Raw genomic sequence first — 15,912 nt, 5'->3', positions numbered from 1 at the left:
GGATATGAAAACTTATGATTAAGATATTGTGGTGTTTGGGCTAAGATAGGCAAATAAACCAAAGGAAAAGAATAAAGAATCTGGAAACTACACATGGATAGTTGATTTATGACAAAAGTAGTACTACAGAGCAGTGGGGAAAAGGATGATTTTCAGTAAGTGATTTTGAATCTATTAGCTATCCATACACAAAATGAATCTTGATCCTTATATCACACCATTTACAAGTTCCAGTAACACTTCTATCTTCTTGCAGAAGGTAATTTCTTTATGACCTTGAAATATGACAAATTTTCTTAAGATACAAGAGGATTCCTACCCACAAAGGGAAAAGATAAATTGGACCACCTTAAAATGAGTAATTTTTGTTTGTCAGAAGAACCCTTTAGGAGAATGGAAAGAGAGAATGGTAAAATATGTTTCCAATAAATACAACTGAGAAGGGCCCAAGTTCAGACTATATACTTTAAAAGAACTTTAAAAGAAATCATGAAGAAAAAGACAACCTAATTTTTTAAAATGGGCAATATTAATAGGAACTTCACAAATGGGAATATTCAAAGAGCTGATAAATATATGAAAAGGTGCTTAACTCTACTAGTAAATAGGGAAATACAAAATAATATGATAAGACGACAAAAAGGTGTAGAAAATAGATAGACATTACCAGATGTGAAGTTCAGGAATGCTTATGCATTCCTGATGAGAGTATAAATTGGTACAACCCCTTTAGAAAATAGTTCGTCATTGTCTATTAAAGTTGAATATATGCTTAATGTATAAATCAGCAATTCCACTTCAGGTAAATATCAAATTTAAGTATATAAACATAATATATAACAATTTAGGTAAATATCAAACAAATAAATACTTAAACTTAATTGAATAATAAAATCAGAAGACATACACAAGAATGTCCATAGCTATTTGTAATAGTTCCAAACTGCAAACAGCCTAAATGTTCATCATCAGTAGAATGGATCAATACATTGTACTACGTACATTGTAGTGCTCTACAGCAGTAGATATTAACAAATTATATATTGCTACTTGCAATAACATGAATGAATTTCATAGATGTAATTGTGAATGAAAAAAGCCAGAACCAAAGAATATGTACTGTTATTCCATTTATATAAAATTTGAAAACAGGCAAAACTAGTCTGTAGTTTTAGAAGTTAAGATAGTTACTTCCAAAGGAGGAAGTGAGGGAGTAGCAATAGAAAGGAGCAAAAAGGGGGCTTCTGGGGTGCCAATAATGTAGTTGAGCTGGATGGTGGTTACATGTGTCATTGATCTGCAATTCTGAATGTATGTTATGCTTGACAAAAAATTAAGAACTAAACAAAAGGATTAAATAACAGATTAGTCACAGTCAAATAGAGAAATGTTCTATATTTCTATGGGCATTTGAAAAGAATGTATTCTGTTGTTAGGCAGAGTGTTTTATAAACATTGATTAGATCCTATTGATTGATATTTTGAATTCTTCCGTATCTTTGCTGATTTTCTCTCTAATTGTTCCATAAATTGAGGATAGACGTCTCCAACTATAATTTTGGATTTATCAATTTCTTCTTTCAATTCCATCAGTTTTTGCTTCATGTATTTTGCAGCTCTGCTATTTGCTCATACACATTTAGGATTTCTATGTCATTTTGGTGGATTGACCTTTTTATCATTATATAATGTTCCTCCCCATTTCTGGTAATTTTCTTTGTTTTGAAGTCAATTTATATAATATTAATGTAGCTACTCCTACTTTATTTTAAATAATATTTGTGTAATAAATTTCTATCCTTTACTTTTAACCTGCCTATATTGTTATATTTGAAGTGATTTTTTTGTAGACAGTGTAGAGTTGGGTCATGTTTTTTAATCCATTCTGCTAATCTCTGTCTTTTAATTGATGTATTTTGACCATTTATTTTTAATGTAAGTATTAGTATGTTAGAGTTTAAATCTATCATTTTTTATTTGTGTTTGTTGTCTCTGCTTTTTTTGGTCTTTTTTTCTGCCTTCCTCTGTGTTGCTTAAAAATATTTTATAATTACATTTTGAGTCTATAATGTTATTGAGTAGTTTGTCTTTGTGTAACTTTTCTGGTGGTTGCTCTAGATATTATATTATTATATGTATATTACACTATATTATATATTATATATGTATTACATTATATATTACTCTATACATATTATATATATTACACTATATATATTTTATTTCAACAAAAGTCATATGGGAAACAAACTTCCACCCCCGTCTGACAGTATAAGGCAGTGCCCCACACCTTCCCTACCAGAGTTGTTTCAAGAAAAAGCCAGCTAAGATAGAAGGTTTAAACAAGACTCAGAGTCCCATAATACCCAAAATGTCCAGATTTCTATTAAAAAAATTCTTTCTGATGGCTGAGTAATATTCCATTGTATATATGGACCACATCTTCTTTATCTATTCATCTGTTGAAGGGCATCTCAGCTCTTTCCACAGTTTGGCTATTGCGGACATTGCTCCTATGAACATTGGGGTGCATATGGCCCTTCTTTTCACGACATCTGTGTCTTTGGGGTAAATACCCAGTAGTGCAATTGCTGGGTCATAGGGTAGCTCTATTTTTAATTTTTTGAGGAACCTCCATACTGTTTTCCAAAGTGGCTGTACCAACTTGCATTCCCACCAACAGTGTAAGATGGTTCCCCTTTCTCCACATTCTCACCAACACCTGTTGTTTCCTGAGTTGTTAGTTTTAGCCATTCTGACTGGTATAAGGTGGTATCTCATTTGGTTTTGATTTGTATTTCCTTGATGCTGAGTAATGTTGAGCATTTTTTCATCTGTCTGTTAGCCATTTGTATGTCTTCTTTGGAGAAGTGTCTGTTTATGTCTTCTGACCATTTTTTGACTTCATTATTTGTTTTTTGGGTGTTGAGTTTGAGAAATTCCTTATAGATCTTGGAAATCAGCACTTTGTAGTGTCATTTACAAATATCTTCTCCCATTCTGTGGGTTGCCTCTTTGTTTTGTTGACTGTTTCCTTTGCTGTGCAGAAGCTATTTATCTTGATGAAATCCCAAAAGTTCGTTTTTGCTTTTGTTTCACTAGCCTTTGGAGATGTATGTTGAAAGAAGTTGCTGTGGGTGATGTCAAAGAGGTTACTGCCTATGTTCTCCTCTAGGATTTTGATGGATTCCTGTCTCACATTGAGGTCTTTCATCCATTTTGAGTTGATCTTTGTGTATGGTGTTAGAGAATGGTCGAGTTTCATTCTTCTGTATATAGCTGTCCAATATTCCCAGCGCCATTTATTGAAGAGATTCTTTTTTCCATTGCATATTTTTCCTGCTTTGTCGAAGATTATTTGATCATAGAGTTGAGGGTCCATATCTGGGCTCTCTATTCTGTTCCATTGGTCTATATGTCTGTTTGGTAATGTGCCAGTACCATGCTGTCTTGGTGATCATTGCTTTGTAATATAGCTTGAAATCAGACAATGTGCTGCCCCCAGCTTTGTTTTTCTTTTTCAACATTTCCTTGGCTATTCAGGGTCTTTTCTGATTCCATACAAATTTAGATTGTTCCAGCACTTTGAAAAATGTTATTGGAATTTTGATCAGGATGGTGTTGAAGGTATAGATTGCTCTGGGCATCATAGACATTTTAACAATGTTTATTCTTCTGGCCCATGAGCATGGAATGTTTTTCCATCTTTTTGTGTCTTCTTCAATTTCTTTTATGAGTGTTCTGTAGTTTCTAGAGTATAGACCATTTACCTCTTTGGTTAGTTAGGTTTATTCCAAGGTATCTTATGGTTTTTGACGCTATTGTAAATGGAATCGTTTCTCTAATTTCTCTTTCTACATTTGCATTGTTAGTGTATAGGAAAACACTTGCTTTCTGTGCATTGATTTTGTATCCTGCCACATTACTGAATTGCTGTATGAGTTCTAGTAATTTGGGGGTGGAGTCTTTTGGGTTTTCCACATAAAGTATCATGTCATCTGCGAAGAGAGAGAGTTTGACTTCTTCTTTGCCAATTTGAATACCTTTTATTTCTTTTTGTTGTTTGATTGCTGTTGTCAGGAGTTCTTGTACTATGTTGAACAATAGCGGTGAGAGTGGGCATCCTCGATGTGTTCCTGATCTTAAGGGAAAGGCTCTCAGCTGTTCCCCATTGAGGATGATATTCGCTGTGGGTTTTTCATAGATGGATTTTATGAACTTGAGGTATGTTCCCTCTATCCCCATACTCTGAAGAGTTTTAATCAGGAAAGGATGCTGTATTTTGTCAAATGCTTTTTCTGCATCAATTGAGAGGACCCTATGGTTCTTTTCTCTCCTCTTATTAATGTGTTCTATCACATGATTAATTTGTGAATGTTGAACCACACTTGCATCCTGGGGATAAATCCTAGATGATCCTTTTAATGTATTGTTGGATCCTATTAGCTAGGATTTTGTTGAGAATTTTGGAATCCATATTCAGCAGAGATATCTGTCTGAAATTCTCCTTTTAGATGGGGTCTTTGTCTGGTTTGAGGATTAAGGTAATGCTGGCCTCATAGAATGAGTTTGGAAGCTTTTCTTCTGTTTCTATTTTTTGAAACAGCTTCAGGAGAATAGGTATTATTTCTTCTTTGAATGTTTGGTAGAATTCCCCAGGGAATCCATCAGGCCCTGGACTCTTGTTTTTTTGGGAGGTTTTTGATCACTCCTCAACCTCCTTACTGGTTATTGTCCTATTCAGGTTGTCAGTTTCTTCCTGTTTCAGTCTTGGTAGTTTATAGGTTTCCAGGAAGGCATCCATTTCTTCCAGGTTGCTTAATTTATTGGCATATGTTTGTTGATAATTTCTAATAATTGTTTCTGTTTCCTTGGTATTAGTCGTGATCTCTCCCCTTTCATTCATAATTTTATTAATTTGGGTCCCTTCTCTTTGGGATAAGTCTGGCCAGTGGTTTATCGATCTTATTAGTTCTTTCAAAGATTCAGCTTCTAATTTCATTGATCTGATCTGTGTTTCTGGTTTCTAATTCGTTGATCTCAGCTCTAATCTTAATTATTTCTCTCTAATGCATGGTTTAGGCATCGTTTGTTGTTTTTTTCTTTAGTTCTTTAAGGTTTAAAGTTAGTTGGTGAATTCAGGATTTTTCTATTTTTTTGAGTGAGGCTTGTATGGCCATGTTTTTCCCCCTTAGGACCACCTTTGCAGTATCCCGTAGGTTTTGGAGTGATGTGCTTTCATTCTCATTGGTTTCCATGAATTGTTTAAGTTCTTCTTTGATTTCCTGTTTGGAAATGTTTGGAAATGGAATGTTTGGTTGACCCAAACATTCTTGAGCAGAGTGGTCTTTAGCCTCCAAGTGTTTGACTTTCTGCCAAATTTTGTCTTGTGATTGAATTCCAGTTTTAAAGCATATGGTCTGAGAAGATGCAGGGAATCATTTCATCTTTTGGTATCAGTTGAGACCTGATTTGTGACCCAGTATGTGGTCTATTCTGGAGAAAATTCCTTGTACTCTTGAGAAGAATAAGTATTCTGTTTTAAGGTGGAATGTTCTGTATATATCTATGAGGTCCATCTGGTCCAGTGTGTCATTCAAAGCTCTTGTTTCTTTGTTGATTTTCTGTTTGATGATCTGTCTGTTGCTGAGAGTGGAGTACTGAGGTCTCCTCCAGTTCAGGTATTGTTATCAATATGACTCTTTATTTTGGTTAACAGTTGGCATATGTAGTTGGCTGCTCTGATGTTGGGGGCAGCCAACTACATAATATTTACAAGTGTTAGATCTTCTTGTTGGATAGACCCTTTAAGAATGATATAGTGTCCTTTTGTATCTCTAACTAGAGTTTTTAGTTTAAAATCTAATTTGTCTGATATAAGAATTGCTACCCAGCTTTCTTTTGAGGTCCGTTGGCATTGAAGATGGATTTCCATGCCTTCACTTTCAGTCTGGATGTATCTTTAGGTTCAAAATGAGTCTCTTGTAGACAGCATATGGATGGGTCCTGTCTTTTTATCCAATCTGCAACCCTGTGCCGTTTTATGGGAGCATTTAGACCATTCACGTTGAGAGTGATTGTTGAAAGATATGAATTTATTGTCATCATGTTGCCTGTGAAGACCTTGTTTTTATAGATTGGTCCTGTAAATTTCTTTTCTATATCACTCTTGATAAAGGGTCTTTCTCCTTTTATAGAACCCCCCTTAATATTTCTTGCAGGGCCAGCTTGGTGGTCACTTATTCTTTCGGTTTCTGCTGGTCTTGGAAGCTCTGCATCTCTCCATCCATTCTAAATGACAGCCTTGCTGGATAAAATATTCTTGGCTACATGTTCTTCTTGTTTAATACCCTGAATAGGTCTTGCCAGGCCTTTCTGTCTTGCCAGGTCTCTGTGGATAGGTCTGACAATATTCTGATGTTCCTCCCTCTGTACGTAAGGAATCTCTTCCCTCTAACTGCCCATAAGATGGTTTCCTTGGTTCTAAGATTTCCGAGTTTTACTATTACATGCCGGGGCGTTGGCCTGTTTTCCTTGATCTTGGGAGGGGTTCTCTCTGCCTCTAGGATGCGAATGTTTGTTTCATTCCCCAGATTAGGGAAGTTCTCAGCTATGATTTGCTCAAATATATCTTCTAGTCCTCTCTCTCTCTCCACCCCTTCAGGGATCCCAATAATTCTGACATTGGAACGTTTCATGGTGTCACTTATTTCTCTGATTCTGTTTTCATGGATTTTGAGTTGTTTCTCCCTGGCCTCCTCTTTATCCTTCTTTTTTATCAATTGGTCTTCTAGATCACTAATTCATTCTTCTGCCTCATTTACCCAGCTGCTAGATTATCTAGATTAGATTGGATCTCATTGATAGCATTTTTAAGTTTTGCCAGTTCAGCTTTCATTTCTGCCCTTAGAGACTCTATGTTGCCATTAATTGTTTTCTCCATTCTAGCTACTGTCTTCACAATTGCTAGCCTGAATTCCAATTCTGACATCTTGGTTATATCTGCATCCATTTGTAAATCCGTGGCAGAAGTCTCAGTCTCTGAGTCTTTCCTATTTTGGGGATTCCTCCTCCTAGTCATTCTGTTGAGGGGTGGTTGAGAGAATGTACAGAGTCCAAATTATCGACCAGAACCAAACAAGATGCACCTGTTTTCTAGGGACCTTAGGGTTGCTGGCCTCTTTTTTCCCAACCTGTCTTCTGGGGGAGGGGCCTGCCACACTGTTACTCAGGTAACCCTGTTTGGGAAGAGTGGCCCTGCCCCCTGTGGTGGGCGATGGGCTCAGTGAAAACCGGTTTTGGGGGGCTTTTGTTTTCTGGTGGCTTTCCCTGGCGCCTTTCTGCATCTCTTCCAAGAGGCAGAGCAGAAGAGATAATTTCCAACCCTCTGCCTCAGATCAGAGAGATCGCAGTCTGTTCTTCAGTGAGCTCTCCAGTCCACACTATCTCCATTTCTGTCTGTGCTGCTATAAACTGCAGCATCCTGGGTTGTGTGCCCCTCAGCAGTGCTCCCAATCCTCACCTCCAGATCGGGGCACAGGGCATGTCTCTGCTCTTCCTGCTTCTAAAACTGCCAGTCGCCCCTAGTTTGCGTGCATGGCCTGGCCGCTCCAGGTTTCAGTCTGGGGGGCTTCCCTAAACTCCTTTCCCCACCACTACCAGTCTGTGAATCTGTGCCCCATCCCCAGCGTGGGAGGCTATCGCTCACTGGCAGTTTAGGATTCCCATGGGTCCCTTTCCCTTCTGTTTATTTTTGGATATGTGCCCGTAGAATCATGGCTCCCTGTTTCTTACCTAGAAACCAACCATCTGTAATATTTTGTTTGTAGAGATCCATATATATCTTCTTACATCTCAGGCTGATTTCATGGGTGTTCAGAGTGGTCTGGTAGATATCCAGTTCCATTCTGGGGACTGGTTGGAATAGGGTCCCCTACTCCTCCACCATCTTTTCCTCCCCCTCCCAAAGGCACATGCTTAACCGACTGAGCCACCCAGGCATTCCTGCCTTTTAGAATCTTTTTATGTGTTTTCTTTTTTTAAATTTTATTTATTTTTGATTTTATTTTTTTTAAATTTTATTTTATTATGTTATGTTAGTCACCCTACAGTACATCATTAGTTTTTGATGTAGTGTTCCATGATTCATATTTTTTGTATAACACCCAGTGCTTCATGCAGTATGTGCCCTCCTTAATACCCATCACTGGGCTAACCCATCCCTGCACCCCCCCTCCCCTCTAAAACCCTCAATTTGTTTCTCGGAGTCTATAAAGTCCCCATTTTTAGTTCTACTTAAGGAGAAGAATAGAGATATGTTTGTTTACTTCATTTTCCTAGGAGTATGTTCAAAGTTTAATGTGAAATAAAGAAAAGAAAGAAACATCTCCATATACGGTAAGACCTCATTTTGGTTAAAAATTATGTAAGCACCCATGTACACATACAGGTATAAAAAGGGGAACGTTCTTTCCCTTTGCTTGGATAGTGGGTTAGCTTCTAAATTCCTCAAATTAGCCAGTTATTTTTATAATTGGAAAAAAATAATACACAAAAATAATTTCCCCATTTATTTAAAAATTATTTTACATGGTTTCTAAAACTGGACATTCTGTTACCTAGTCTGATAAGCTTATAGATTATTATTAAATAGGTAAATATGTCTTTTATGTTAAATAGAAGTATTAACCTCTAGAAAAATACCAGGGATTACCTTTGTATGTAAAGAAGAGATACCATGAATATGGGGTATTATTAAGAACTTCATTTTCCTGTTATGCTTCCACGGTTTTCCTCCAAGTTACTTCTGAATAGAAAATGGATGATCGTGTACTCACTTTTCTAAGTTATGAAATTGACAACAAAATCATTCTTACCGTCTTTAAGCTCTGTAAACACATACCTCACCTTTGTGACCCAGGAGCCTGTTAGTGCGATAAATCTGTTTTTAACCACTCTGCCAGTTAGAGAGTTTGAAGTGGAAACCATACTTCTTTGTTTCTCTGTTTGGCTGTATAACTCCAGCTGAGTAGGACCTTCACCTTGACCCACTTCAGTTTCCCCTTCTGGATGCTGTGGGTGATGACAGCCCATTTGTGGAAGATGGCCAAGAACAAATCTTTATGTTAAAGATAACCCCTGGGAGACCACAAAATTAAGAATTTCTGCCATCCCCTCCAATATATCCAAAATTTGTTTTTGTTATTGAATTTAAGAATTCATGCAGCCCAGTTTAATGCACATTAAAACTTTTTATTTATTTATTTATTTTTATTATGTTAATCACCATTTTTTTAAAACTTTTTTCCTCTGGAAACCACAATGCAGGATTTATCAAATCCTTCTTTGGAATGTTGTTCCTTTATACCTAAAAAGCTAGACTGGACAGTTTGTCTGCCTTCATAGATGAAAAATAAGAAATATTCAAGACCCATCTTCTTAGACATGTATGCTTCAAGTATTATAAAGCAGTTTGGGCAGTCATCTTGCTTACCTTCCTGTGAAAATAACCACCATCATCTAGCAAAGATAACTTATTCATGGACAGAAAAAAATGCAAAGAGAAACTATTTCCAACTGCCAGGTGTAAGTTGAGAATATCCTTCTGTTTGTTTTGGTAATTCAATTTCTCAAATATGCACAATATTCTTTCAGCATTTGGGCATTGAATAGAGCCAGTTTTTTCCCCAGCTGAATTTAACATGTGCTGGGAGGTCAGTTTTTTACTCTGGGCAGTGACAGAGAGGACCCCCTGCACTGCTCTGTTTGCAATTATTAATCTGGTAGATTGAAGATCTTGGCTACATGTTGCTTATGTGCAGATCTGGCATATGCTCCGATTTCCTAGTGAGAAAAAGGTGAAGTTACAAACTCCAAACTATACTCCTTGATGCTGTGGTATCTGAGCTGCCATATGTAAATAGAGACAGGAAAATCTGAGAGGAAATTTCTTCAGACTTCTCCTCAATCAGCTGGAAGATGACCAACTTACATATGCCCTAAACTAGTAAATAAATGGACTTCCAAACATCAGAAACTCTATTTTTCTCACCATAGTGTGCTGGTAAAAGGTGTCCCATGTAAATAGGGATTCATCATCAAGCAAGTGTTGTGTAAAGGACACAGTGGAATTTTGATCATGTTCAGATGGCATTATGGCTTAGAGAATCAAGAATGCATAAATCTTGTTTTGTCAATTCCCACTTTTACCACAGTGTTTCTTCTGTAAGAAGAAGGCAAAGAAAATGAGAATGAAAACTACTTCCACTTACACTAGTGCATAGTACCCCACAGGAGCTATCCTGTACAGCTGGATTGGAGCTGTCAGCTTAGGCTCAAGGCAGCCTATGCAAGACCTCTCTACCCCCTAATTTTCAGTCTTATCACTTGGCTACTAGAGACAGAGAAACCCTCATGAGAAAGAAATGAGAAGACGGGGAACAAGATGGTTGGAATTGTTCCTAACACCATATTCTTCAGTCTGGTCCACAGATCAGCAACACCAGCATCACCTAAACATTTGTTAGAAATGCAGTATCTGGGGCCTCATCCAAGACCTACCCAATCAGAATGTGCATTTTAAACAAGTTCTCCATGTGCCTATGTTCATGATTATATCCTGTGCCAAGAGATAGGCCTTGGGTCAGCTTCCTCACTTCCGAGTATATCTGTGTCTTTAGTACACAGTGATCCTGACCTCTGACCAATCTACCCCAGATCTGAGCAATTACATTAGTACTCTCTACTGTTGGGGATCATGGAGGAGTAAGGGTAGGACAAAAACAGCTGACCTTCTCCTAACTGCCTGTGAAAAATGCTCCTTCTGTAAAGCTAAATTGATTTCTTTATTGCAGGATTTTCTCAGCCTGTTTGTCTTATCCTGCTCAGGCTGACATAACAAAATAACATAGATTGGGCAGCTTAAACAACAAACATTTATCACAGTCCTTTGGCTAAAAGTCAAAGATGAGGGTGCAGCATGGTTGGGTTTTCGTGAGAGCTCTCTTGCTGGCTTGCCGATGACCACCTTCTTGCTGTGTCCTTTTTGGTTGACAGAGAGATACAGGGAAAGCTCCCTCTTGTTTCTTATATGGAACACTAATTCTATCATGAAGGCTCCATTCTGATGACCTCATCTAAACCTAATTACCTCCCAAGACTCTATCTCCAAATACTTTCAGGTTTGGGGGTTAAGGCTTCAACATATGAATTTGGTGGGAGGCAGAGACATAGTTCAGTCCACAGCAATGCTAATATGCATTATGACTTTTTAGAAGAGACTAAAATATGTAATATTGCTTAAAACTTTCAAATTTAAGAAACCTGTTTTGAAGAAATACCTACTAACAATGGATGTTTCACAGAACACAGTATGGGATGTGCCACCCTAAGGGGAAATCATTGTTCTGGTTGAAACAGAATGAAGTCCTCCATTCCCATTCCCATATGAGATTGAATTTGTTTAATTGCATGTATTTTGAATCTGTAGACTTTCCAAGTTAAGTCACCCATAGTGAAGTGATACCTTACATGATGGTTAGGAACCAGAATGATTGCCTAAAGCAAAGATTGCATTTTAGTCAAAATTGTCTCTGAAAACAACCTTGAGATAATATCAGATATTACAGACTGACTTGCCATCACTCAAGAAGTCTAGTATAGCTTGTGTTACCTCCGGTGTGGGCTCTTATCACTGCTTTTTTTTTAGATGAGTACCAGATCAAGTATTAGGACACCATTTAGTTTGAAGAACATGTATCTTTAAATACTAGAAACACACTCAAAATAATGAGATGCTCACATTTGAAGATAAGGGTGGGAATGAGGACTGGGGAAGTAGCACATTCATGTCTCCTGTTCTGAGCTGTGGACAGTACATGTGTTTGGTGGAATGGCCGATGGGATACATATACTATGTAAATAGTTCTGTGTCTCTTTCTTTCTCTTAGCACTTATTATTGAACTTACATATGTTAAATTTGCATATGCTACAATACCTTTGTGTTGAACATATGGTTTCAGATAGGATTTTGCTGGGGAAGACCGGATGCCTAGATTCGAAGTCACAAGGTCATTTTGGTGAATTTAATGCGGTCCAAAATCTGGTCCTTAAAATTGTAATGGTTTCAGAACTTCAGCAACAGTGATTATTTCCCTACTTAATATAGACTGATGAACATATGAACCAGGATGCCAGTTTATGTTGAGAAATAAAGCTATTGCATAGATTGGAATGCTGGTGTCAGCACATCACCATAATTTCCTTTAGGCAGTGTATGTGGGAAGCCCAGATATATTTACAAAAAACATTCTAAAATGTTCAGTGTAAAATGAAAATGGTCCAAGCTGTTTTGCTGAAAGGTGCTGGTGGATGAAAGAGTCAGTTCATTTTCCAAGTATGTGAGTCATTCCATTGGCTTGTATTTGGGAAAAGGTCTTTGAGTTCAGCATTTGGGGGGTTTGCATGGACCAGTGGTGGACAAATCACTTTCTTGTGCAACTGAATTCACCTTTCTCTGACACATTCACAGGGAACTGAATTTATGTGGTTTCCAGGGAGAGTATAAGAAGGTTCAGTGCCCAGCATTATTATTGTTTTTCCTTTGTGTTTTGTTGGTATAAAGAGAGGATGGTTTTTGCTAACCTAACTCATTTTGTTGGCAAAAGCTGTGGCCTAAGGAAGAGAATATTCCAGCCTGAGAGCCACCAGCCACCATGAATATGTTGGATGGTATTTTCTATTAGAGGGTCTCTTTTGACAGGATGGAGGATTTCAGTAGGCTCACCAACGTGGCCCTCCTCCCTGCTCTCCTCTTTTTGAGGAACACGCTCCACCCTTATAGACAAAATGATGAAGCATGCCATTTTCCTTTTCTCTTCCTCTACTGTGTAGTCTTCTCTTCCTCTTTCCTCTCCCTAGAAGTACAGAACATTGCCATATAAACACTTCTTCATATTCTTATTTTCATCTATTGAACCAAGTGGGGGGGCAGGAGTTGGCAACATTTTTCTGTAAAGGATCAGATAGTAAATATTTTTGGCTTTGTAGGCCACACAGTATATTGTCAACTCTTCACTTCTGCCACAAAAGGGCAAAAGAACCATAGACAATACATAAATGAATGAGTATGGTTGCACTCCAATAAATTTTACTTGTGGGCACTGAAATTTGAGTTTTATATAACTTTTATGTGTCACAACATATTTTTTGATTTTTTTCAACCATTTAAAAATATAGAACCTCTTTTAGTTTATACCTCCTTCAAAACAAAACAAAACAAACAAAACTGATGGTGGGCTGTAGCTTGCTGATCCTTGCTCTAAAGAATTGGCTAATTTTCCCACCTGTGCCACTGTTTCTCTTGCTTCTGGTTTGGTGAAAGGAAATACAGGATGCACTATTTGTTGTATGTTTTGTCCTTGGTATAGGGAAGTGGGATTGTTCAGCAGTTATAAGCATTGGTCTTGTAATCAGACACAACTAGGTTCAAATCTGTTTTACCCCATGGTAGAGCAAATTGCATCACCTCTCTGAACACCAGAGTGGTTCCTTATCCATAAAATCTGTTAGATAAGTCTGTTCCTTATCTATAAAAATCATATTGCTATACCTCATGGGATTTAATGAGACAGTTTATGTGAAACATTTAACATAGCGTCTACCACATGGTATGAGCACAGTATGCAGTAGCTATGATTATTATGTTTTTATCAAAGGAACTGTATTTCATTTGTGATTCTTATACCTGCTTTTACCTAGGACATGTCAGTCTCTTCTCTGAGCCTCAGTTTTTAACCAAGGGGGCTTTTGAGACTATGGTCAATTCCAGATCCAAAAATATTTGTGATTCTTTATGCTTGTTATAAAACCTTTTGCATTGTAAATGTATTAAAGATGATTTCTATTTTTAAAAAATATGTGTTCCAAGGGTAGACCTTGGGGTTTTGGAACACAGCTCTGTATTTGTGAGAAATGGAGCAGGAAAGACATAGGAGTTTTTTGTTCTGGTGATTTGTATTTAACAGAAGCATTGACCCCTTGCCTCTCTTCTTCCTGGGCCAGTTGACAGTTAAAACAAAATTCTTTTTTTTTAAGATTTATTTATTTATTTATTTGAGAGAGAGAGAGAGAGCGCACAGAGTAGGAGGGGCAGAGGGAGAGGGGGAGAGAGAGAATCTCCAGCAGATTCCCTGCTGGTTTGCAGAGTCTGATGCAGGGCTTGATCCCACAACCCTGAGATCATGACCTGAGCCCAAGTCAAGAGTCAGAAGTTTAACCAACTGAGCCACTCAGGCATCCCAAAACAAAGTTCTTGAAACAAAATTCTTTTGGATTTACAACAGATAGGTGTCATTATCTGAAAAAGGATCTGGTGTTCACCAGGCCCTTTAGTACTTCAACTATGATACTGTGATGTTTATGGAATTCAGTTTGAGGAGCCCAGTTGAAAAAAGACCCATGAAATGAAAAAAAGCCTGCAAATGCAGATAGCTTATCTTCCCCAGTTAAGTGAGAGTGGTGCCATCTAATTATTTCCAATTACAATTGTGCTTCTTTCTTTAATGTTTTCTATGCTGATATCCAAGTTGCTAACGAAGCAGGCCCCTGCTTTATAATCCCCATTGTTGCGACTTGCTGGGATTAATTGTTTTGTCTCCATAACAGACAGACATTCTGAACAATTAGACAATAATAAGGAAGAAAGATGGAGAAATGGCTTAGATTCTTTTATTTTAATTATGCTGATAGTACACCCTACAGTTCTGAATCAGTGCTGAAGTGCTATTTTTGATGGCATTCAATAACATCCAACTAAAGCTAATAAATTTCTATTTCTAATGCAAAAGAACCCCTTCCTTTGTCTCAACTGATTGTTGCTTTTTGTAGAACAATAATACTTCCTATGCACATGGCATGTTTCGCCTTTAGTTTCCTTTACAATATTCCTATTATTCTGCATTACTCTTATTTTATATGAAGAGAAAATGGAGTGTCTAAGCTGGCTCAAGTTAATTGGCATTTTTGATATCTAGTTGCCCAATTAATTTCTAGAATGCCTCTTAAAATTCATGTTTACCAAAGTGTCTTATAAAGATGCCAAAAATAAAAATATGAGGCTCAGATCTTAGTCTATTCTGAGGGTTGAGAAATAGAAAGCCCTGCATGATTTGGTCCCTACCTCATCTCCAGCTTCTCCTATTTGCCTACCATCTCCAGCTACATTGGCTTTTCAATACCATAAACAGCACAAGCTCAGTCTTTCCTAACGGTTTTCCCCTTTCTTTGCCTGGCTGGTTCATTTTCATCCTTTAATTTCAATTCAAATACCTCCTCCCTAGAGAGGCCTCCCCTGATCCCTTCATCTGTTTTTCTACTGTTCATACTCCTCCCCTACACCCTCATCATCTTTTATTGAATTTAACTTGTTTCCTCCACAGCACAAAGTGTGTCACATATTTCCTTTTTCTATTTGTTAATTGCCTCTTTACCTTTAGGGCAGGATTACATCTGTTTTGTTAACCATTGTATAACTAGGAAATTTAATAGTGCCTGAAAGTTGGTGTTACATAAATATTTGTTGAACAAGTGCATGAATAAATGGAAGGATGTATTGTTTTTTTCCTTCCACCATGTAATTTCAGGGTAGTTGTGATTCTCTGATGTCCTATCCAAACTTCCAATTGGAACTTGACACACTAGCATCTCTCATAGATTGTAAATTCCTTAAGGGCAGAGATTTGGGTTTGTAGATCTTTGTATCTTTGTATCACCAATGTCTAACATGGTATCTCTATATAGTTGTGAATCAGCAAATGTTAGTAAAAGACATAAAAAATGTTCCAAAAGAGCATAGACCTTGCAATCTGTGTTTTATATGTGAAGACAATGGTTTATCAAGAAATGGATAGGCT

The sequence above is a fragment of the Eumetopias jubatus genome, unplaced genomic scaffold, assembly GCF_037043125.1.
Source record: "Eumetopias jubatus isolate StellerSeaLion01/CBP00866 unplaced genomic scaffold, mEumJub1_p1.0 scaffold_5, whole genome shotgun sequence".
NCBI classification, from domain to species: domain Eukaryota; kingdom Metazoa; phylum Chordata; class Mammalia; order Carnivora; family Otariidae; genus Eumetopias; species Eumetopias jubatus.
The sequence above is the reverse complement of the archived record's forward strand: the minus strand, read 5'-3'. Positions refer to the sequence as shown.